Source organism: Contarinia nasturtii, unplaced genomic scaffold (assembly GCF_009176525.2).
Source record: "Contarinia nasturtii isolate CC-2019 unplaced genomic scaffold, AAFC_CNas_1.1 Cnas_scaffold_129, whole genome shotgun sequence".
In the NCBI taxonomy this organism is placed as follows: domain Eukaryota; kingdom Metazoa; phylum Arthropoda; class Insecta; order Diptera; family Cecidomyiidae; genus Contarinia; species Contarinia nasturtii.
In genome coordinates this window covers 3,550,728-3,575,641 of record NW_022197486.1, presented here as the reverse complement: position 1 = coordinate 3,575,641, position 24,914 = coordinate 3,550,728, and the positions used below count along the sequence as shown (strand labels likewise).

Here is a 24,914-nt window from a genome sequence, read left to right as displayed (position 1 = left end):
TTGACTAAAATAGTAACTGAACGGTTACAAAAGTCTCATACGATTGTATTTAACAGCTCAAGTAATATGTATACGAGTCACGTTTAATGCATTATTCAGTCTTTCGGACCATGTACATAATTTTCTGTTGATTATTTATTTATCGATTAGTGTGAATCTCGTACAAAAGGATTTCCGTTCCGAAAATGAATATAAACAATTGCGGCTGTAATAATATTCGAAATTATCAAAAATGGTAGGCAATCAAATAAATATATGCATGAAGTGAAGAGTATACTGTACCGTTGGAGGTGAATGATCGAATTCGTTATTAATATTCTTTGACACTGCCGTAAACAGAAATTAAAGTGATGTGCTACGTTGATTGATTTTTGTGTACGTTGATTGATTTTTGTTGTTGTTTATTGTGTGTTCTCTGTCCTTCACACACACACTCACTAGCAATAACAATCATATAGTCGATGCATTCTATCATTTTCATGTCGTTTGTATATGAAGCAGCTGAAAATTATCTATTCTTTGTGACATAATTTTTTTTTTAATTCAAAATCATGTCGAAATTTTCTTTTTCATTATTTTTTTTATTAAAATATGAATTTTTAAAATGCAAATATAATTTTTTCACTTTGCGATTGGTTATAATTCACTTGAACATTGTCGGTCGAATTTCAGTACAAATATCTTCTAAGGCATAGCCGGTGCACAACCTACCGCCATATAAATGCGTTTGGGCGACACCATCGATAGATTGTCGTCAGCAAACCAAGCTTTTCTGTTCGACAATCATCGTTGGTTCAGTCGGACAAACATATGCGTAGGAGGCATAGCTTACGTGGCTATACGAGGGTAAACAGAAATTCCATAGCACACCCACACATTTTATGAGCTTAATACGCGATAACGCACCAATATTCGGACCAATTTTGACCGATACCACAATAATAAATGATGAATGTTTAGCACTCACTGAATGCTAAAACCCAGACACAATTGTCATAAAATAAAAAGTGCATTATAAAATGTTTTTCTGCCAAATATTATTAAGCAATATTATCAGATTGAAACTATATTTTGCTCGTTAGTAATTTTATAGAAGGAAATCGGTGTGCCATAATTGATTGAAATTGTTCAAGTGTTCTAGATGGAATCAGTCGCAAGCCAATCCTTAATGCATATTTGATCTTAATAGAAATTGATTGGTTGCTTTTTTTGATGTGTCGACGTTTTGCATATCATTGGAGACTTTTTTTGGTACACGATCGTAGCGGAGCGGTTTTATATGATATTGCGTGCTTAAGGCAAATTATGACATGAAAAAAAATGAAAACACAAAAAATGTGAATGCCAAATGTTAACTTCCTCTGTATGCTTATTCATCGTTTGCTTTTTTCCACAACATGTTTTTTTTTTTTTTTCATTATAAATGGAGCGCAAAAACCCGCTATACCCTCGTCATCCATAGAACATTTCTGAGAATTTAATTTCATCGTAACTTGATTTTTGAATGATTGACACAAAAACCATTTCAATTCAAACGTTTATGATATTCGAGTACGTTTTCTCCCATTATGAATTAAATTTTGTGCATTTCATTCCATCGATGTGCCAGAACAAAAAAAAATTAGCGCAATTTTTCTGTAATGCAGGTTAACTTTGAACTATTTACATAAAACTGTATTTCAGACCAAAGGACATCTTTGTTAACATTGCAACACACGTTCGAATGTTAGATTACTTGTTGTTGTTGAGAATAGCACGGTTGCTACAGCACTTGGTTGTGAGAGCATTAAATTCGCGAATTCTTTCAGATTCATTTTTTTTTTCTGAACACCAACAGCATATGGACATACGGTTATGTTTCATTTTGATTTCGTTTTCATCGTACTATGTGTTGGCTGTATTATCATGATTTATTATTGCTTGTACAATGAGAATGATGTAGAAAACAGTCGATAATTCAATTCAATATTCACGATATTGTGATTACATATGTTCTAGTTTGAATCGTTCATGGTATAATTTGTGTTTCGATGTTCATGGTTCGAAGCGCATACCTTTTCAGTTGAATGCCATGTATATTTGCACTCTTATTAAGAATACAGACAGCTTCTGTAAAATTTCATTCTCACATAACAAATAAAACCGGTAAACATTGAATTAATTTCAATTTCTAAGCCAATGTATGTTTGTATTCTTTTTCTTTTTTTGACCCAGCTATTTTGCATTCTTCTTGCCTGCACATTAGTTTTTGCACTTAATCAATGCTTCACAACATCACAGCAACTACGGCTTACGAGATATTCTTTGCTTTACAACCAACACAGTTTTTGGATTTGTAAAAAAATTGAAATGAAGAATAAGTGATTCCACGGATAATATTCTATCTATTGGTTTCCTTCTTTTTTTCATTTTATTCGATTATCAAATAGACATCTTCGAATGTTCGTAAAAATTGTTTGAAAATCAATTTGAATGTTTGGACATCTATATACAAACAATCCTAATCGTATTATTTTTGACCTTAAGGTTCACCCAAAATGGTACATACGTTGTTATAGTCGCTGTCTTGTTACAATGACCCAGAAAAAAGAACGTCTTTCGTTGTTCTATTACGACGTGGGTCATTTTTTTATTCTTACAATCGAATAAAATCGACTGTATAAATTGTGTTCAGTTTAACGTGGCTTACATTGTGTAGCATAAAAAGTGAATTAAATTTTATTTTTAAATCGTTGCGTTCGCATGTTAAAGGTGTTTCGTTTTGTGATGTCAAAGAAATGCATTTTAAGATTGAACTGTATCTCGAAATGAAAACTTTCAAAGCTAAACGATGCCATTAAGATTGAATACAATAAATATTTAAATAAACTTAACATTTTCTCGGTATATATACTAGTTGATGCTCATAAAAAAAAGATGAGCACATTATTCCGTGCAGTTTTGATCGTAAGACAAATTCATCCAGCCCAAGTAACCGACATCGTTCCGAATATCGTGGTTAAATTTCGAACATACGTTGTTGGTTTTTATGCTTCTACAGAGCAACTTTCTGGTTTTGTTTCGTATACGTTTATTTTGAACGCGTGATTCCCAAAAGAACAAAACATAATTTAAGAAGAGAATAAAAAAAAACTTCCTTTTAGGTTGTTGTTTTCTGCTAGTCTTGCTATTATCGACCGGCTATTAGCAGTTGGTATGAAATTTGATATGCGGAATTTTTATACGCCTTAATGTGCACGTTTCCACTCACGTCTACATTCGACCAATCAATCCGAGAATAAAATCAACGAGAAGAGTGAGTGAGAGGTAGAGAATAATAACAAATATATTCTAAATAATGAATAAAAAATAGTTTTCTTTTCTGTTTGATGTCTATTCGCTGTACTTCGTCTCAGCGAAAATCATCACAATCGTTTTTTTTAATCGTTTGTCAACACGACTTTTCATATGCATCTCTGTCAATCTGTCAATGCAATGTTGGTTTACAGTATTTTTGTTTCAATTCAAGGTTGGGCAAATCTAACACGCCAACCAAATAGTTTGCTTGAAGGCCCGCTTACTTCGAAAACGGCACCAGTAAAAATGATCATTTATGTTAATTCACCACATCGACTGAATATAAGTCACTCCGATGCTACAGGTAATAAAATTGCACCAAGACCAAAATGAAATAATAAACAAACTAAATTGCTTGAAAGGTTCGAAAAAGCATCAGTATGAGTTAAATATTAATTTTTCCTATTTTGAGCATGGAATCATAAAAATAATCGATTTTTTTTCTTTTGCTTTCGAATGGTTTATACGCAATTTATAGGTTCGTAAGAGGTTGTTGTGAACGTAAAATGTCAAATATTAATGCAAAGTGCAATATGCTTCTAGCCGACAAGTTCATCAATTCACTCAACCTCTTTAAATTCAAAATTTATTTACCTTTTTAGTTGGATCACATTCGGCTCATCTATAAAAATAAAATAAACAAAAATTATTATTTTAAATTATTGTTGCACACAAAGGACAAGATACTGTATAAGTTTAGTGATATATAGAAATTGTAACTAAGCGATCAAACTAAAATCATTTGAAATTGTAGAATGATCATCGGCATTTAACTGCAATCAACACATATTTGGAGTAACTAAGCCCTCTAAAGCGAAACTATTTTGATTTCTCGATGAAAACGTGAATTTCCCCAAAACTAAATTCAAATCATTTTTTAATGCATTTAAAAAATCTAGGGGGTAGACACGTGGAATAGGATTAGACTTTTTAGTGTAAAAATTCGAGAAATTAAAGTTGAATAGAGAATTCAGTAGCTGGATTCACATGGATTCACTAATCCTGTGTATGGAATAGCGAAAATGGGTTAATTCAAAGTATTTGTAATCGATAGTACAGAATTTGATAAAAGCATTGAACTTGTTTTGAGATAGTAATTTGTTCTTTTTTGAAATATTTTTTAGTTCAAAAGTCGATTACAAATTTACAAAACAATAGATACACTTTCTCAAAATTTTATTGATGAAAAAAATAATTTTAATTATCAATAACAAAATGTCATACTCCAGTATCGATAAATAAGTTTTCAACAAAGTGAATAGCGGCGAAATGTGAGATCACATTTGACAATGAAATGACGGATTGGTGGAATAGTAGGATTAGTGTTTTTATATTGGAATCATGGTTTAATCGTTTGTGTCTCCCCCCTAGTAAAAAATGCGGCAGATTTCATTCGAAAACTTTGATTTTAGATTTAAATTAACCCATTTTGACAGATGTATCATTATCAATAGAATTTTCTTTAATGAAATGGGTTTTCTCTTTGAATCTGAAGTTTTCCTGGAGTATGAAGACAAATGAACTAATGCGGCATTGTCGAACCGAAAATGTTGACATTTTCTTTATACAGAAATAGAAACAAATATTCGAGTACACTTACTCGCACTTGCGGTGTTAGCAGAGAATCTACCCCTCTAAATGAGTTACGCACTCTATTTTACCCTATTTTTTGTGTTAATTTCATCCAAGTGAACGCACCGTAGTCATTTGTACGTTGAACATATTTCTTCTTTCACTATGATGTGTTCACTTGGATGAAATTAACACAAAAATAGAGTAAAATAGAGTGCGTAACTCATTTTGAAGGGTAGACTCTCTGCTAACACCGCAAAGTCGAGTAACCGTACTCGAATATTTGTTTCTGTGTATCTTAACGTTTTGACAGAAGCCATAATCAGAAGTATAAAGACTCCCGAGCTCCGTTCAATTTGTTTCGTTATTATGCTAGGGCATGAATTTCCAAAATCAAACAAAAAAAAAATGAGTCCCAAGGAATGGGTTAATTTAAAGTGTTATGGTTGTTTCTTCGCAAGACAAGAACGATCGCTTTAATAACAGGGTAAGCGATGAGTGGCATGGGTTAAATGTGTGTATCACGAATCGTGGCAAAAAAATAGATATACGAATCGTAACATCGATATGAGGTTGCGTTTTTCATCGAAATTCGATATATGCGCATCGTTTTTTTTTTCTTCTCTCTATACGATTAATCGCATTTTAAAACGATTTCATTTCCTGAGTGTATTCAAACCAGCGTTTAAAAAAATGATACAAAAAATCCTGTTGAATTGTTTAATAACATTAACATCACGAGAAAATGATTGTACCCGTATGTAAAAAGGGTTCCAATCGAATGTTTGAATGTCGAAAGATGTGACAATGGCAGATTTCATGTGATGACGAATAAACGCAACGCGCAAAAAAGTCGAAACTAAATTTGATGTCTTTTTTTTCTCAATTAGATTTTTACACGGGTCAGGTACGAATTTGGAATGGAAGCTAAGATGGGCAAACGAATAATAAAGCAACAAATCGGGGAATGAATCTGAACAAAGAAAAATTGATGATAGAAGATCAGAAATTGTTTAAAATCGTTGAAAAAGCAAATCAACGCGATATTTTGTGTACGAAAGTTAAAGAAGAATTCAAAACGCATCCGTCGCATTACACAGTAGTGATGTCATTCATTCCTTTCGCTTCAATCGTTTTCGAAACGAATATCTGTGAGAGCAAAAAATATATAATCGCAACGGATTTTCGTGCAGATACCATTTAACATTATTCGCGGCAAACGTATGTTAACTATCAGTTTGATAAAAACAAAATAACAGATACACTAAAATAACATGAAACAATAATGAAATGCAATGATGTAAATTTCGTTTGGAATGGCGTTCCTTTCATAAGTAAGTCTTCATTAATGTATGGTTTGAAATAAGAACAAGCCGAATCAAAGCTATCAACGCAAAAATACTATACTAATTTCATGCTGAATCATAAGTCGATTTATTCGGTATTTGTATCTTTTTTTTAACTTTGAAATCGTGCGCTTTTGATGATTGTATTCATTGTTATGCAGAAAAATCACACTGTTATATAGAACACAACATCTCTATGGCCGATCTCGGCTCCTCTTTGATTTGAATAATAAATTAAGGAATAAATTACTTCAAAACTTTATCAAAAACCTGTATAATATAACTTTGACCTGTGTAGTTTCTGTTTAGCGGGGATTCTTGGCAGATTTTTTTTTGGATTCATGCTACAAATAGCAAATGCAAAATAATATCAACACTCTAAAATCCGAAATTGATATGCGGCGACACGCATTAAGATCTTTTCCATTGAAAACAGAGACATACATATTTTTGGCATTTCCTTTGTCTACCGAATCTTAGTACTTTGCAATAATTATGTTTAATTCTGCAATGATGAGTCGTCCGCGTTTCGCATAGTTGAAAATTATTATTCTAAATCAATTCCATATGCCAAGTAAAAAAAGTGCATATAATAATTAGTATGTTGACATTCCAATCTCAGATCGATTGTCTCGGCACTTTGACCATGATATAAGCTCAATACTTTTCAACGTTAAAATAGTCGTAATAATATTTTTAGTTATTCAACAATGCGTGAAATATTTATACTGTGAATTACACACGCTGTGGGAATTCTCGGAATGATATTTGCTCATAAATGATTATTCGCATGAAATATCACATACAGTGTATGTGATATTTGTTTCGATTGTTTTCATCGTTGAAAAGTAGTCTGAAATGTTTGGAAAATGTTCTGTAATAAAAAATGCATTTAATAAGAAATACTTAGAATTCTTGATATTTGTCCCCTCCCCACCCTCCTAAAAAAAGAGCACAACGAACGGAAATATGCACGTTGTCAATGTAATTCAATAAAATACATTTGCATATTTTATCGTGGCAATGATAAATGAAGAATACATATTTTATGCAATTGTCTTATTTTTCTCACGTTCATGATATCTTTTCAATGGCTTCTATTGCAATGAAAACATAAAACAATCGATAAAGATATGTTCTGCAGTGCTATTGAGATTGTTGGCACAGCCACCGATCAAACTTGGGAGAACGATAAAAACAATTATAATTGTTGAGTTCAAGTCAAGTCAATTTGAGTCTTTGTAATAAACCGTCCATATTTCAGACAATTTTCGGAGTCAAGCAAAAAAAAAATCATTCGAAAAACTATATACTTTACACAGAATATGCATAGATTTCATGAAGCTTATCCATTTGCACCAAAATTCATCATTTTTTTTTGGTAATTGTATTAACGTTTTCAAGAATTTGAATAGTCTGGGATATGGATAGTTCACGATACGATATTTCTATGCTCGAAAATGTCACGACTTTTTTTCTGCTCCAAACAACTATAAAAAGTCACTCGAAGCGAAAAAAAAAATTTCTCAGTGTATGCCACTCAAACATCTGTTCCATTTCTAATCTTGCAATATTTTTCAATGCCGCTTGTCCAATTATTTCGAAAGCCAAAAATTATATGTCGTGAGTTAAATTAGACATTTCCATTTTGTTATTCAAATTTGCTCTTTTTCTTCGTTCGAACAACATTATAACGTATATCAAATGCGATTTTGAAGGAACACGTACAATAAATGTATCATGTAATTTAATGTGATTTTCATTGTTGTTCACCGCTACAGCATAATGTCATAGCATCCAATGGAACGAAAATCTGATAATACCGAATAACGGGGTAAAATAGAAAATAGACTTAATATCACTTTCAAAATAGATGCAATGACAATGTCGCAACAATTGTTTTGAGTTTTGCTCATGAGTACGTGTGACGCTTGAGTATAATCTCATCAGTACGGCGTGTAATTCGATTGACAGCATTTTCTAAGCAAATAGATTCATTGAAAGATTTCATCAGAAAATGTTCTAGTTTTTTCAAACAAAAGAACTGCTTTTTTTACCACTAATGGTATATCAATTCGCCAAAGTATTGAAATCAGAAAAAAACATAGTTCAAATTTGCTGATTTTTCTATTGGTTTCAGTTTTGTTCGGTTCGGATGGAAATATTTTGTAATTGCATCTTTCTCTGTCCATTTGAATTAGCTATTTGTACAATGTTTGCTTTGGGTCAGTTACAATCGGAACGAAATATTCATAGAAAACGACATCATCATTGATATGCGCACGACACTATTATTCATTCGTGCTGTTCCCAAGGGCTCAAATTTGATTTTAATTTTACCGCCAGAATGAAATATGAGCAGGCGAAAGAGCTTTTCTATTTGTAAAAGAATACATTGTGCACACAGGCATAAATTGGAATGAGAAATAGATTTGTTCGATGCACGGTCCGCATGAAACTAGATGTAAATAGTTCTCAAAATTATTTTTGGATTGCAAGTAAACACGACCAAGATCGTTCACATATATACACACACTCTCACACACATACAAGTTGTACAGATTATTTGTTCTTGTCCAACCAATGAAAATAATAATCAATTTCGCTCGAAAGAAGAATATTTCATTTTACTTTGTTCCATCACTCACAGCACTCGTTTTTTTCTCTCTCTTTCTCTTTCGTGCGCGCTCCATGTCTCTTTCGTCTTGTTGTTGTTCTTTCTCCTTTTCTGTTAGTTGTTGGTTTTACTTGTTTCAATTTTTGAAGTCACGCGTCGGACGAATTGTGCTTAAAGTAGTATATGGACGAAAATATGGTTATCCATTAAAAATTTATTATGAATCCATGAAGAGCGATGAAAAAGAAAGAAAAATTACCAACCATATCTCGCATGCAAAAGAAAATTTATATGCTTTTTTTTCTTCGCATTTTTACGGTTGCATGGTTGCACACCTATGGCTTAGAAATATCCATGGCGATTACAGGGAAGTATAGGAACAGAAATGACTCATGGAAAGCATGCATAATTCAATTTCGTATCGAGAGAAAAAAAAAGAGAAAAATAATAGTATGAAACGCAGAAACAAATAAATCGATAAAAATCGACAGTTTTAAATAATTGTTTTCGCTGTATTGGATTCACTTCTTGGAACGTCCATTGGAGATGGCCAGTTAGCAACAATGTAAGTCTGGTTTTATCGCCTCAAAAGGATCGTTTAAAAGCATTTCAACAGACAAGCAGCTTTGTGCAGAAAAAAAATGAACCCAAAGAAAGAGGTGAGCAAGTGGTATCTGGTATGCATACACTCAAAAATTTATGGTAAATCGCATCAATAAACCAAATTTATCAATTCTGAAAACCAAATAACCCAATAATCGTGTATTTTCGCCATTGTAAACATGTACTTGCACAAATACTCGCAGAAGCAAGACAAACGCATAAATCGAAACAATTGGAAATGTTGTTGCTCAAGACGCGATATCCTTTCTATAAGAAAACAGTAAACACACTTAAGTCGATTCACTTAATAGGCGATTTTTTACACTAGCACAAGAATCGGTTAGAACAATATTCAGACATTCAGGTTAGTTCTCGAATTCTGTTGTGTTTTCATTTTCTTTCTGCCATTGGATTCACTCGCGATCTCTTTTTTACCAACTATAAATTTAATTAAAACAATGCCTGAAGGTCATACTCGTACACATACATACGTGCATGCATATAAATATAGAAACGAAACAAAATGCAAAATAAAACCACGTACAATCTGTAATATAACGAAACGAGCACAAATTAGAAACAACAGAAAAAATTTCTTAAACCTTATTGCAATTTTATTGTTTGTTCCACTATGTTACTTTTTGCTGATGCCGGTATTGTTGTGTGCACATGTACCTCTCTCTCTCTCTCTCTCTCTCTCTCTATCTATGCACTTGATGGTATTTTTGTTGTGCATTTGATCGCAATTGCATACAAATCACATAGTATGCAACAGATTATTCTGTCTGTTTCCGTACACATACATATTGTTACAAAGTACATTGAGAGACTGGATATCTATTTACAAATTTAAATGGGTGGAAACAAAGTTATCAAACTTGGATTGCTACCCATTCAAATTCAAATCAAGACACACATGCACACACACACTGAAATGAGCTGTTGAACCATAATCAAAGACATGCCGTTGATTTTTTTTTTTGTAAAATGTATACCCCCTTCATACATACAAAAGATGATTTGAATCCCGAAATTCATAGCAAACAATCAATGATAATAAAGATACTATTCAGAAACAGCTTGTATCATTATTGCACTCTATGAGCGCGGTACATCCTTCTGAATTGATGAGATGTATAATTTCGTCATAAAAATAAAATTTATTTGCGTGAAATGCATTGAATGGGGTAAGAGAATGAACAAAACTGACCGACTTGATCGATGTAACAGTAGGAATTTTACCTCTATTTATTTATCGAAATATATTGCTGTTGTATTCGGTGTGTATAGATCGTCCGAAATCGGAGAAATAAAAAAGTTCATGGGTGTATATGCGCTTGTAATATATCCAATGACCTAAGTTTATTGGCGATGAAGTTCGTTGCGCTTGAAATCAATTATTACTCAAGGCCATATGATTAACAGAGCATATCATAGCCCATTAAATTCGATTGTATTCGCAGTTTAATAATTCAAGATACAAAATAGAGATAATCTCTTCACATATGCCTAGTATTCAGACCGTAAATATGAAGCATACCATAATTAATAACATTTCGCTATCGAAAACCTGAAAAGACTGAGCAAATGCTCTTTTCTTCTTCAAAATTGTAACGTTTGAAAAAGTATATTTTGATTGAAAATAATGATGTTTTTTAACCCATTTATTCTATTTTTTTGGTATGTGGATTTGGTTTGATTCACGCACTTTTTACGATTAAACTGTTTAAAAATTGGCAGAATAATACTTCAATTACGTAGCACTCAAAATCCATTCAATCATAAAATTGGATCTAAGAAGTATAATATGTTAAGAATACCATCATTTAATAAAGAGAGGATAACATTTATTTTATCCTTCTTCATTTTAATCAGAACAGTTTCAATTTAAGTTTCCCAAAGTTTCCAAAGTATGCAATTTTTTTTCTTCCAAAAATACACACGAACGAATAAAGATGAGCTTAAATATCATTTCGAACTTTGTTTTAAGTTCGAACTATTGTGGATCCGAAATGGATGTTTTTTTTGTTGTGCAAATTCAAACATACGTTGAGTAAAATGTTCAAATGCGATTTGGCCATAGGGTCTTTGTTTGTAGTTTTCAGTATGATATGAAAGCTTTGTAACATCTTTTTGCGGTGGATGCTGAGATATATATGTAGTAGCGTATATTCATTGCAAGTGGAGTACTTTTTTTTAGGTCGTTGTTCAGATTTACACAAATAAAAAATGTTCAAGACGACTTTCATACCGGTCAAGAACACAATGCCATTGGAATGAAACACACTTATTAGCAAATGATATGGTGTTAACTAAATGTTAGATGGTTTGATCACGTTCATATATCTATACAGATACTAGCTACATTCACAATATAATCTATTGTAAGCATGCTTTGTATTAAAGGTCTTTTATATGTCTACATTTTTATGCGGTAGTTTGAGTGATGGTTGGCGTTTGTGCCGTGGTGCATATATAAATGGAAAATCACCGAGAACACGCTTTTTCATAATAATTTCATTTTGCATTACATTATGTTTGCATATAATTATTAGCACCTTATCGTTTGACATTTGCGTTTTCAAATCAATTAACGTTATTTCAAATTGAACTCATCGCTTCATGAATACTGGTCATGTATTCTATTCAAATCAACGCGTCAACCTTAGACGTAACAGCTAAGCAGTTCTTCAACACAGTATAATGCTATTATGAAAATTATCACGAAATTTCTCATTCATATGTTTGCTTCTTGCCTCAATATTCCTGCTTGCTCAAAACCATTTCTCGCCAAAAGTATGAAATGCATCGCATTTTGCGGAATCAAATTAGTTTTAAGAAGGAATCGATGAAACGGATAAAAAAAAACAGTTTTGTTTTAAGTAGAAATGGCAACTAATTCTGAATCATGCTAAATTTACGTTCAATGTGCATGTAAATACATGTAAATGTATGGGTTTCGTCAATTCGGCTCAATGAAACAGGTTAAAATCATTGGCTGCGATCGAATGCATTTCGTATTTTGGATACCTTCTAATTGGATTTATTCGTTGAAAATGCCATTCAGAATTCATTTGACTGAACACGTGAACATAGTAAATGTCGACCTCTTCGGAAAATTTAATTGACAGCTACTTTTCGAAATCTGATTCATTGTTGGGGAAAAAAGTCGGCGACAATTTTCGAAAAGTAAATACCATCGGTTGGTATTGTTTTTTTGGCCTTATTTGTTTTGCGACATGAGATGCAGTTTATCGGTTTTTGTTGTTGTTGTCGTTTTTTGTGTGCCAAACAATGTCGATTCTAATCAAATAGCATTTACTGCGATTAAAGAAGATGAGATACTGTTCAATGGTAAAGGAAAAAATTGATGCATATTGCAGAAGCTTGAATGATGATATTTTATGCAACCGATGACCAAAATGCTACGATGTGTGTGATGCAATTTGATGAATGTATTTTATCTTGTTATTGATGGCATCGTTTATAGTTTGTTTATTAGACATTTATTTATTTGGTAGATGAAATCTGCGTCACGATTGTCAAAATCAGACGATTATAATAAGTAACCGTAGATCATCGATAAAATATCGTTTTGATTTAAAGTTGAAAAATTTTCGTTTTTCTTTCAAATCGAATTCTATTCAAACGTATAGAGATTGTGTGCATTTTATTTAAATTGTAAACATATGTGACATCGGTTCTCAGAAAGCCATCTATTATATTATTCCAATTTGGTGAATGAATATTTATTTTGCTTTTACAATGGACAAATGACAAATTGACAGAACCATATAGAACATGATCGTTTGGTGTGGAAATCGTCTTCATAAAATCGAAATGAAACAAATATATATGAAAAATGTGTCGCAAAATATAATAAAACTATATGGCCAGTGAATTGCTTGTTCTCTTGTTTTATTCGCGGGAATCTCTCATTTGCGTAGAATAGATTTTTCTCAACATATAAATAGCACCTTTTCCATCAATTTATAAAAGAGAGTCAATGTTGATAGCTGTCCAACAAAAAGACTGAAAGCAAAAGCGAATTCATATTTAAAATGAACGAAGAAAAAAGAGAGTTAAACTGAATGCACTGTTGATTCAAGAGAATTCACGAACACCGTAGATAGATATATATATATATATATTTATATCTATTTACTTTGCTCAGACATAAAAGCAATTTTACTTGCAAAGGGAAATTATTTATTTAAATACTGTTCTGCCAACCGTAACGAACTGAATACAATGATGGAGAAGATGATACAACGTAACATGCAAAAACATTTACAAATGCTATGAATATAATCAACGGTGTATTCATTCCAATTAGAATTTTCCTCGTTCGTTTTCTCAGTGTTTATTGCACTTGATTTGCAATACATGCATACCGATACGAAAACGGAAAAGAAACAGAGAGAGAGAAAATAATAACAAAGGAGTTGTCAATTAATTTGGAATGCTTCACATATAAAAGTATCGCATTGCACTTAGCGCATAGATTTTAATGGGGTAAACGAAATTGTTCTCAGTGTGTAATAGTTTATGTATGTGTAAATCTGTATTTGTATCTATAGATATATCTGTATATACAATATGTTGGTGTCTATTTTGCATATTCATGGTGATTCTCGAGTTGAAATTAATCTGACATTGATTATTCGTATTCAAATGGTCGAAATCTATTAGAGACTCTAGTTTCCACAATTATCATAAAATTCTATGGAACATTTCATTTTTCTTCGGGGTTTTTCGTTGCTTTTTCAATCATTTGATACAGTTTTATTGTGGCGACGATGGAACGAAAGAAGAACAAATGATCAAGGACACAACACTTTCGTGTCAGATCTAAAATGCACGAGCATAAGCCATTTGAAGGTAGCAGACCTACGATGCCAGCAACAATGTTAACATATGCCAGATAAACGAAACAAAGAGCAGTAGCAAAGAAACAAGTGATGCAATAGTTGTGAACGCAAAAAAAACACAACAACAACAACAACACCGATTGTATATGTGTGTGCATCTTGGCACAAGAGAAGGGAAAGAGCACATTTGATTGCTGAGACGGGCGTAATTAACAAACAGCACTAAAAATGAAATGAAACGAAAGCAAATGCTCAAAAGAAGAATGTAAACGAAGAGGAAATATAATTGATGATGTTCTTGAGCTATTAATATGTGAACTTATCGCATTTATTCGGTGTGTGCAGTGTTTGTAGTATGATATGAGTCGGCCCGACGTTCGATCACAAATTTTCCATTTCGAATGAAATCGAAACTGTTCAAGAGTCCATTGACCTCGTGGTCAAGTTTGTATGCTCAAGTGAGCTTGACAGAAACAAAACGCCAATCAATACAACATGTTTGTTCTCAATTTAACGGTTTGTGTGTTTTCATTGCTTTGCACATTTGACGCAATTTCAAATCGGATGGCTGTCAAGAGGCTTGCTTTTGTTGTGGTTTCATTTTTTCAATTTCAAATTTTAAAGAACTTGAAAGTATGCAATTGCCACACAATTTACAAGCACAATATTTGTACTTTATGCGATGAGCCACTCAATCTTTTATCCCCCCATCCCCCCATTGGAAGTGTCCTTTATTGTGTGTGCAACACTTTGTATCTATCTTGTTGTCAAGTAAGGTTTCGTTTATCAATTTGCTCTTTGTACTTCTTCTTTTGTGGTGTGGTTTTATTGCGATGCACACAACTCGTTTTTTATAAGTGTTTTATAAGTTTTTGGAACGACGGTAAATGCATCAACGCAACGTCTTGACATTTTAACTCACTTTGGTTGGAAGTTGAAAAAAAATTGAAAAGATGCTATTCTTAAACGTAGATGCACTTGTGCAGTTTGGATTTCTTTTGTTTTTCCATACATCATTTTACATGCGATTGGTCTTAAGTTTGCACATGGCACACAATTTTATTAAATAATCACAGATTTTAGATTTGAGGTTCGCAACGTACAATATAGGAATAAAATGTACGCAACGATTTCTGCGAAAAAGATGAATATTCGACGTAATCATTGAAACTTGAACAAAATAAATAAATGCATTTTAACTAGGTGCGTTATAAAATGGATTAATTGTATGAATAAACAAGTTGAAATCAGTATCAACAGTAAACATGTCAAGAGCCTGTGATAAAGAATGAACGAGAATATGATAAGACTTCCATCCGATTTTTAGCATTCAGAAAATGTGCACACAAGTCATATCATATGAAAAGGAAAAATCTTAGGGGTTTTTAAGTGCTGCACGAATAGTCATGTATATATGATGAATAGGCACAAATAGACGTATATAACTGCATAAATTTGGTGAATATTCACAATATACAGTATAAAATACGAAATATTCACTGGACATATAATTTATGTATATTGTGAATATTTTGTAAAATGCACACAAGAGATAAACCCCACAAATTATTTTAGGATTCCTATTAAAAAATGAATTTGTTAGGTTTCCTTATAAAATCGCAATATTTTAACAGGAATCCTAATAAATTGGCGCGCTTAAACGTCAAAGCCAACCTCACTGTGTTGAAACAAAACATGTTTTATTATTTAAAGGTTTCCTAATAAAATGTTGCCATATTATAAGGAAACCTTACAAATTAATATTTTAATAGGAATCCTAAAATGATTTGTCAGGTTTATTTTTTGTGTGTGTGTATTCGTAAAAGCCCCTAGGAAAAAGCCTTCTTGGTCTTGGTGCAACAATATTCTAAAGCAAATACAAATTGGTTTTAACTATTTCTTCAAGATAAAAATCACTCCAATTAAAAATGTGGACCAATACGCTTACTTAAACTACATTCGATGCAGCTTAGTGAATTGAAGTGATTGTACGGTTTGTTACTTGAACTGAATACACCTTCTTCTTCCTCATTTGGTAAAAAATAAATAGCAAAAGTGCAATGCAACGTTGCTGAAATATTTACAAAGTCGTTTGTAAATAGATGCACGGTTCGATATCAATATCTATCAATTATTGGGTGTATTGTATTCTTCAATTCGATCGATAATAATAAATATTCAATGCGTGCTCCTATGAAATGACTGTCAAGCGTTTACGATTCCTTTGATTTGCGCAATTTTTTATTTCTCTCTGTATCAACTTCGTACTTCTTATTTTTTTTTTTTTTTTTTTTTCAAAAAAAGAAGAACGACGAAGATGAAAGAAAATATATTTAAAAAGAAAAACGCTGAACAGAATTACCCTTTGAAAGATTAAAGTTGGACTTGGAGCATCGCTTACATACATCGACATTGGCGTACGCAATGATTTGATAAAAAGTTCTTGGAGCATTTTCTGTTCTTTTTTCCTCTTCAGTTGTTTTCCCAGTTTTTACTCTATTTTTCGTGTTAATTAGCATCGCAATGAGTACATAAAGCATTTAGCTTTAAACATCACCGAGAACAACCGCCGTGCAAATCATTAATTTGCACAGATCCCGAACAACAAATGGACAGAAGCAATAAAAGGTAATCGACGACTAGCACTTGTTTTATTTGCGCTACGATTGTTCGTCTCTGTCATAGTATCTCTCATTTTGAATTTAGTTTAACATTTTGTGCGTGTTAAAAGGCCAGATCGATGTCGAATTTAACGAATACTTCACTAACTGGCTTTTATGTATATTCTTGAGTGATTCGAGGTAAACGTGTGAAACGAATCGATAAAAGGCGTCGTCGCCTTCGTGTGTGGCACACAAAATATTCAAACATACGATGCGAAAAAAGAAAACAAGTGAAGACGAATACAGTCGTCTCTTTGTGATGGAATAGTGAAAAAACGGCATCGAACGGGTTGAGATGAAAAAGACGAACAGCCCGAATAATTAAGGATCCTTAATAATGGCATGAGTGTAAATGAAATACGGTGGACGTGAATGAATTCCTGAATTCATTTGATTTATGCCTCCAACTCAACATACATTCCGTTTTAGATGACGAAAGCGACTTCAATCAGCAGGATAACTTGAACAAGACACAACATATAACAGACATCACAAAAACAAAATATTCTGAACCGACGTTAATAAATCTACACTAAATGCACATTTTGCACACGATATGAAGATTTTGTTTAAGAGATATTCCGTGCTCTTAATAGCCTCAGGGACAACATTTGTTTAATTTTCAAACTAATTTCATTTTATTTAACACTTTCAATAAACATACATTTATTGATTCACAGAAAATATCAACACAGTAATACAATTAGCGTATTCTGTGAGCTTAAATGTCACAGCCAGCCTTAATATACCATTAATATAATTTAATTTTACCATTCAGAAAAAAAATGAGCACTCTTCTGACGCTTTTCCATTCGTTATTCCGCTTTAAGTGTGCTTTGCATCCATCATAAAAGTCCACTATCAATAACTGTGGTGTCGAGTATGAAATAAATTGTTTGTTTTATGTTTATCTGACTTGACATGTTTTTGCTATGAAGTGAAACAACCTACGCTATGGTTATTCGCAATCGAAAAAAATGCTCTTGTCGAGTGTTTTTTTTTTTTTTGCGAAAAAAGTAAAATGTTCTATTTGCAGAGTTTTTTGGATTTCAAATGGCCACAATGCGCAACAATGGTCAATCAAGCGTGCATAATACTTATAGCGCAAACTTTATAAATTAAATAAGAGGATCAGGCTATATAAATGGAGTATTTTTTGGTATCAAAATGAATATTTTAAAATTTTAAACCATTTCCGAAGTATTGTACATAAATATATGTACCTCCGAATGTAGCATTCAACAGTGGATATGCACATATCATGCCAAAGGGAACTGATTTATTATTAAATGAGTAAAAGGTTTGAGACAAGTAGACATTCAAAAATTTATTAATCGTAACACAATTTTGAGAGAGAGAGAGAGAGAGAGAGAGAGCGAGAGAACGAGTGAATCAGATAGGAAATTTCATATCAAATCGTATTTACGACCAACAATATAATTAAAAAAACGGACAAAAATCGTATAGAACATCTAGTAAAGTTTAAATATGTTCACAATAAAAATGACACGACAGCGATTCAATAGAATTTCTTTTCAATGCAATTATTGTTTTATGAAAATAAACAACACACCTGAGAGATTGTACTGCAAACAAATGCACTAAAGTAAGCCGAGAAAAAAAAAGAATGTCTCGCACGATCTGTGTGAGTGCACCATTCGCATTTGCTAATATTCAGTATGTAACCCAATATGTGTTATATAAATAGATTTGATTCTCTTTTTTTCATCTCACTATTGTAGTGAGCTTAAGCATACTAATCTTTAAAAGATCTCACGTACAAATATGGTAGCAACGAATTGAACCGGTACCAATACATTTTTTTCTCTGCCTCTCTCTCTCTTCATTTTTATTTAAAGCAACAAAAATGCTGCTCTTCAGATTTGCGACTATATATTTTGTGTGCCTTTAGACATGGATGAGGCACTCTTTTTCGTTCATTCAATGTGAACCGCATAACATATATATAATATGATTCTGTTGAAATAAAAAAAAAATCTGCTTCGATGTACTCGTTTTAACGTTTGACGACAATCGTGTATATCCACATTACCAGTGATCTTTCTTCGTTGTTCTTTTCCAACCTTTTTTTATTCGTGTTGATTTCTTTCGTCGCATCTTCTTATATTTTTTTTTCTTTTCTTTTTGATTTTACACATAAATGATTTTGAACGGAATTTTGGTTGGATAGACTTAAATGTGCTTCATTCATAATTCTTCCAAAAATCTCAGCCGATTTTCAGAAGATTGAGTTGAATTTTGATAATCATATGACACTTTCAAAATAGAAACAAACATACGTGTGTCATGAGGTATTTTATGATGCCATTGAGACCTATTTCGCCGAAAAGTATATTAAATATTCATGTAAATAGATATTCCCGACATTATCTTCGCTCCAATTGCCCAATAACTCATTCAATGAAGTGGTATTGGCACATAAAATTTTAAGCGCTTTCCATGACAGTAATGTACACTTTTTAAATGTCGCGAAGATGATACCTTCTTAATGAGATCAGGGTTTACGATTTGGGTATAACATTTCATATAGCAAATAAAGTGGATATTGTGTCTTCTGCTTTATTTTGATCGTAATATTTTGACTATAATCCATTTTCTTTTCTTCATTCATCATCTTTTTTTCTATTCTTCTCTGTCCAAAAAATATCTTGAAGTAAATGGTGATTAATTCACATAACTAGGTACGACATTAATCTAAAAGTGTGAACGAAAATAGATAGTAATTAATTTTAATTTTGTTTCTATAAACATGAGATTTCTTTTGAATTATCCATCCGCCAGTTACCAACATAAATAGAACAATTTTGAAAAAAATGAATAAAAGTCGATAGGTTATTGACATTACTTTGGAAAATGGTGTATTTAATAACAAAACTGAATTCACTTTGATTCAATTCCTGTAAATCGCATATGAAGTGAAATCCGCTGTAGAATAAGGGAAATTGTATCGGTAATTATATGCATCGGCCGCAATACTGTTTATTTTTTTGTTATTCAAGGGATTTCCGTGTGTGTTAAACGCAACATTCTCTTTCTCATATATATTCAATAGATTCGGTTGCTACGAAACGTACCATTTAAGGGAAGGTGGGGTAAAGTTGTATGCACTTACTTTACTTTTGAAAGTGCAGGCGTTAAAAATAAAGACATAACTTTTTTGTTAAGCACTCTGTTTAAAACTAATTTGCAAAAGTTAAAATTGATTTCGGTGGCAATTCCGAAGTAAATCCAATTACAAACTTTCTCATGTACGCCATACCAAAAACATAAACATCGAGAATAAAAGTGGGAATAGCCGAAACTGCACTTTCGAATTTATGTCTTTGGTAACAAATAGCCGAAAAGTGTATTTAGTGAAGTTTGAAATCTCTTCAAATAAACATGGTCGAAAAGTTAAGAGAGGCCCATTAAAAGCCCTTACAAATCGGAAAGATTTTTTCTCTCGTCAAAAACACCAACAATTTACATGTCCTTGACAAAAGTGATTAGCTGAACAAATGTCATCAGTTTTTTTTTCTTCAAAAACTCAACTCTCGAGGATGACTCGGACGATTTAAGGAGGTTTAAGTGTTCCACCCCGTCTGTGATGGCCAAAACCTTAAAGACATTTGTCGACTATCTTTCTTGATATATTTAGTAAGTTACTGCAGAGGTTCGAAAGCACAGTTTCGACCATTTCCATTTTAATTCTTCAATATCGCCAATCAATATTAAATATTGAATATTTTGGTCTTAAAATAAATACAGATACAAAGTTAACGCAGAATATGAGCTATGAATGTCATTAATGTCTCTTTTGGTTGCAGCTGTGCCATAATCAAAGCTGCGACTTTGCACCAACTCCCCCTTCGTAAGAGAGTCTTAAGCTGGTCATCGCAAGCAATAAATTCTGCGCTAATGATCTAAAAAAGCAGTTGTAACAAATAATAAATTGGCAATGAAAGCATTCGAGTGTCACATTATTTACACATTGTCTCATCGCTTGCCATTGCTGCGTTTTTACAAGTAAAATATATATATATAGAGAGAGAAAAAAAAATGTGAAATGAAACGATTTAAACCCGCATATGTGTTCCCTAGTGTGTTCCATTAGTCATATAACATTTTAGAATTGTTCGATTGTTGTATTTGGATATTCGATATCAACTTTATCCTCGTGGTTAAATCTTCAATACGCATGTACTTCATCGAGAGATATGCACACACCAAATAATATTCAATTCATGCCGGGGTCATCGACCGAATCGAGCGTTCTAGAAAGTTTCTTCTTTTTTTACCTTTGGTCGGTTTTTCTGGTAATGAGCGTGTAACGAGAATGGCTTTTGGAGCCTTTAGCTGGAATATATGGAAAACCATCAAGGCGATATGAGTTTATTAAATATATATTTGATATCGATTTTATTTTCCAAATGCCATAGTAAATATAGATTTCGAAATACAATGAGGGGGTTGGCGTTGCTTACGGGGTGTGTGTAAAATATCTTAATTCATGTTCAAAGGGAGAATAACTGAAAATGTAAACTAATCACTTTGTTCCGGTTTTATAGAAAACTAGAATGAAATGAACGACAGTTCCTTCAGTTTTCTGTTTAATCTAGAATATGAGTTGTTTTCCGTTTTGCTAGCTGAAAATGTGATTCCGATTGCATACCTAAAAAATATGCCTATACTTAACTTTCTGCACACATATTTTGTCTGAAGCAACAAAAGTGATTTTTTTTTTCTTAATTGTACAATCATCGTTGTGAATAGCAATAATGCAACAAAAACGCAAATGCATTTTTATATATAGATATATAAAATGATTTGAAATGCGTGGCGATGGATGGATAACAGAAAGTAAAATCAGATAAAAACAAAACTGAGGTACGGCACAATGAAAGATAAAAAAAAGAACGAAAATTTTATGAGCACACTGCGAATTTAACGGAACATACCGCAGCTGCAAACTTGATGAAATATTCAATGTTCAAAAGTTTTACCTTTTTAATGTGTTTCAACCGTATATTCGCTTACATGGCGTGCAATGATTTAAGTTTCTGTTAAAATTCATATATGGTTTTTCGTACGCTTTCTCATATATGCCCCGCACACACAAAGTATATTAAAGCATATACCAATCCACACTATCCTTCAATTGTTGTTGTTGGTTGTTGTTTTTTTTTTTAATTTTGATGTTATTTCGAATGATTATCAACGGGTTGTAAAATATTCGTTCAAAATTTAGGTTATCGGAACAGTTCAAAGTACAATCGGTGTACTATGTTGTCGGAGAACTCAATTTTAAATTCTATCGATAGCTGATATCGGCGATATCTTGATGAATGTATAGCAAACACTAATTGGCCTAATTAAATGCCTATATCAAATCGGTCAACGTTGAAATTAATCTATATGTGCGTAGCTAGCCAATGATTGCTTTTCACTTTGTAATACTTGTTTTAAAATTGGCGAATGAGGTTTTCAAAGTTTTTCAAAAATTCATGTACACTGTCATCATGTTCATAACCGGTTTTTCTTGCATTTTGCACCACAAAAAAATCATTCAAAACACTTTCGATTTGTGAACGAGAAATTCAATGTTTGCTTCAAAATTCGGGACACAAAAAATGTTAAATGATTTTTACAACAATGCACACAAATGAATTCAATAAACTGTTTAATGACAGACGATGAAATTTACTCGCATGAAGTTTATAAATAGTAATCTCTTATATTTGTGTTGATGAAAGTAATCAATATATGATGCGGTGTGTATGCAAATTCTTTTAAGATTTAATTCACTTTTAATGCATCCGCCGTTTTTTCAACATATCATTTCGGTCCGTGTAAGTTTTGTTTTTGTTTCTCTTTTTTTCTCGAAATCACACTTTTCCACAATTGTACACCAAATCCATTTATTTTAATTTCACAATTATAACTCACAACTCACATATAAATCTGATTATTCTCTCTCTCTGTGTGTGTGTGTGTGTAAAATAACAAATACGTTTGGCCGTTGATGAACTATAGAATAGAATAGCCATCCACGTGTAAATGAATAAAGTAGATCGCTCTATTTCACTTTAAAACAATTCACTAAAGTATTTTACTACCATCAAGAGATCAAATCATCATCAAACAAATTTGTGGTAAACATTAATCGTAACGCTCGACAGAAACAACGAAACAATTTTCGTTCGTGCGCCAACAATGAGATACAATACTCAACTGAATGCAATGCCTCGTTGAAAATACGCTAACAGCATTCAGTGTTTCGGCGCAAACGGTAAAGGCGATTGTATGTTCGTTGTTTTGTTTCTCTTCATGCCATTCTATTCTGTCTGTTAATATGTTTTTTTTTTTGGTATCGTCGTTGTCTTTCTGTTGTTCGTTCGGTTCGATACGATGGTGTGCCGAAGCGTTTCACTTTGCTTACTAGACAAAATAGTGTTTTATTGGTGCTGCTGATAAGTTGCGATACGTTCAATTGCGTTTGCTACCTCAAATGCATCGCAAGAACAGTGAAACAATTTAATATTGCATCTCTCGCGAGCTCAACGCAACCAATCCAACCCAAGAGTAAATGCGATGTGTCAGCAAAGGTACACACACAGCAACATTCATTTTGCAATGCTATTTTCAATGCAGACGATGCACTGCATTTGAACTAGTATTTTGCGTATTTTTTGTAATGATTGTGGGTTTTTCTTTTAATGTTTTGAACTAAGTTTAAGGGCATGGCATTAATTTGGTGGTCCAAATTTGAATATGTATGACCATGCAAAACGATAAAAATTCAAAATCATTACAATACGTTGCTTATAAAAAATAATGAAATATTCTTTGTTTTTGTTTCTTTTTTTACCTCGGTTTAGTTGAAGTGCGTCCCTCTGGTGTATCCTGTGTAATGCAATCGAGTGTGTCGATTGTGCAGTCAAATAAAATTAAATCAATGCATTTGAATGCAAAGCGGACGTAATAAAACGAAACATGGATGATTCTTTATTTAGCGTCAGAGCTTTGAAGGTACATCTGTTTTATGCTCGTCTTGGGTGTGATGTAAGCAACAACAACAACAAATACCACAGCCGAAGTTTCATTTGCAAATATATTTACAGTCGTTTGTATGATATATTGCAATTGCAGAGTTCAAAGTTGTTTGCATAATGAGAATGTTTTGCGCTTAGTCGTCGATCGATGAATACATTCAACATCATCGCCCACAAGCAGTTCGCTTAATGAGTTGTTTGATTTAGTTTTTGCCACTCGATTGATGGGCAATCTTATGCAAAAAAAAAAAAAAACAACAAACAAACATTTCCAATCGATGCAGTACCACCGCAAACGATGGAGAAAATGTTCATAATCATCATGTGATTTTGATAAAGCGAACACCGTTTCGTGTGTATGTTTATACCATTCGTTTGATGGCCTGTATTGAATTAAAGTTTAGTGTTGAGCGCATCCTTGAGTGTGCATGCACTCTTTGCTGACGACCAGTTTCGATCGCACGCTTACGGTCGCAATCGTTGTACTAAAGATGTTTTGTTTATTTATTAGAAACTTTGTACCGTTTCACTTTTTACAGTTTAATTTACATAATGCACGATGTTGCATTCGAATTTCTCCAAGAAATGTGTGCTCAAAAAATCATCTTTCTTCCATTCGCTGATTTTAGTCTCGTTTTATCTTTTGGTGGCTGCAAATTTTCGATCGATTTAAAAGGATGGAATATGTGGAAAAATGCTTTTGATCTATTCAAGTAGACGTTCAGTCAATTCATCGTTGCATAATAATGGAATTTTTGCTGTGTAGGATGATCGTGTTGCATGAAGAAAATTATGACAGAAAACCAGTAGCAACAGACATTATTATAAAACAATAAATATGAGGAATTTTAAAA

The 24,914-nt window shown here is 32.6% G+C and overlaps 1 protein-coding gene across 2 annotated transcripts in view; it reads right to left on the bottom strand.

The window, feature by feature from the left end:
- The window catches only part of LOC116340321, a 77,156-nt gene extending 53,929 nt beyond the window's left edge, over positions 1 to 23,227 (bottom strand). For both annotated transcript variants that reach the window (XM_031766780.1, XM_031766765.1), the window contains exons 1-2: positions 22,012 to 23,227; positions 3,931 to 3,958 (exon numbers count right to left, since the gene is read on the bottom strand). The gene's annotated coding sequence lies outside the window, so the exon portion shown is untranslated. The remainder of the gene's footprint in view (positions 1 to 3,930; positions 3,959 to 22,011) is intronic.
- Positions 23,228 to 24,914: the final 1,687 nt, after the last annotated feature.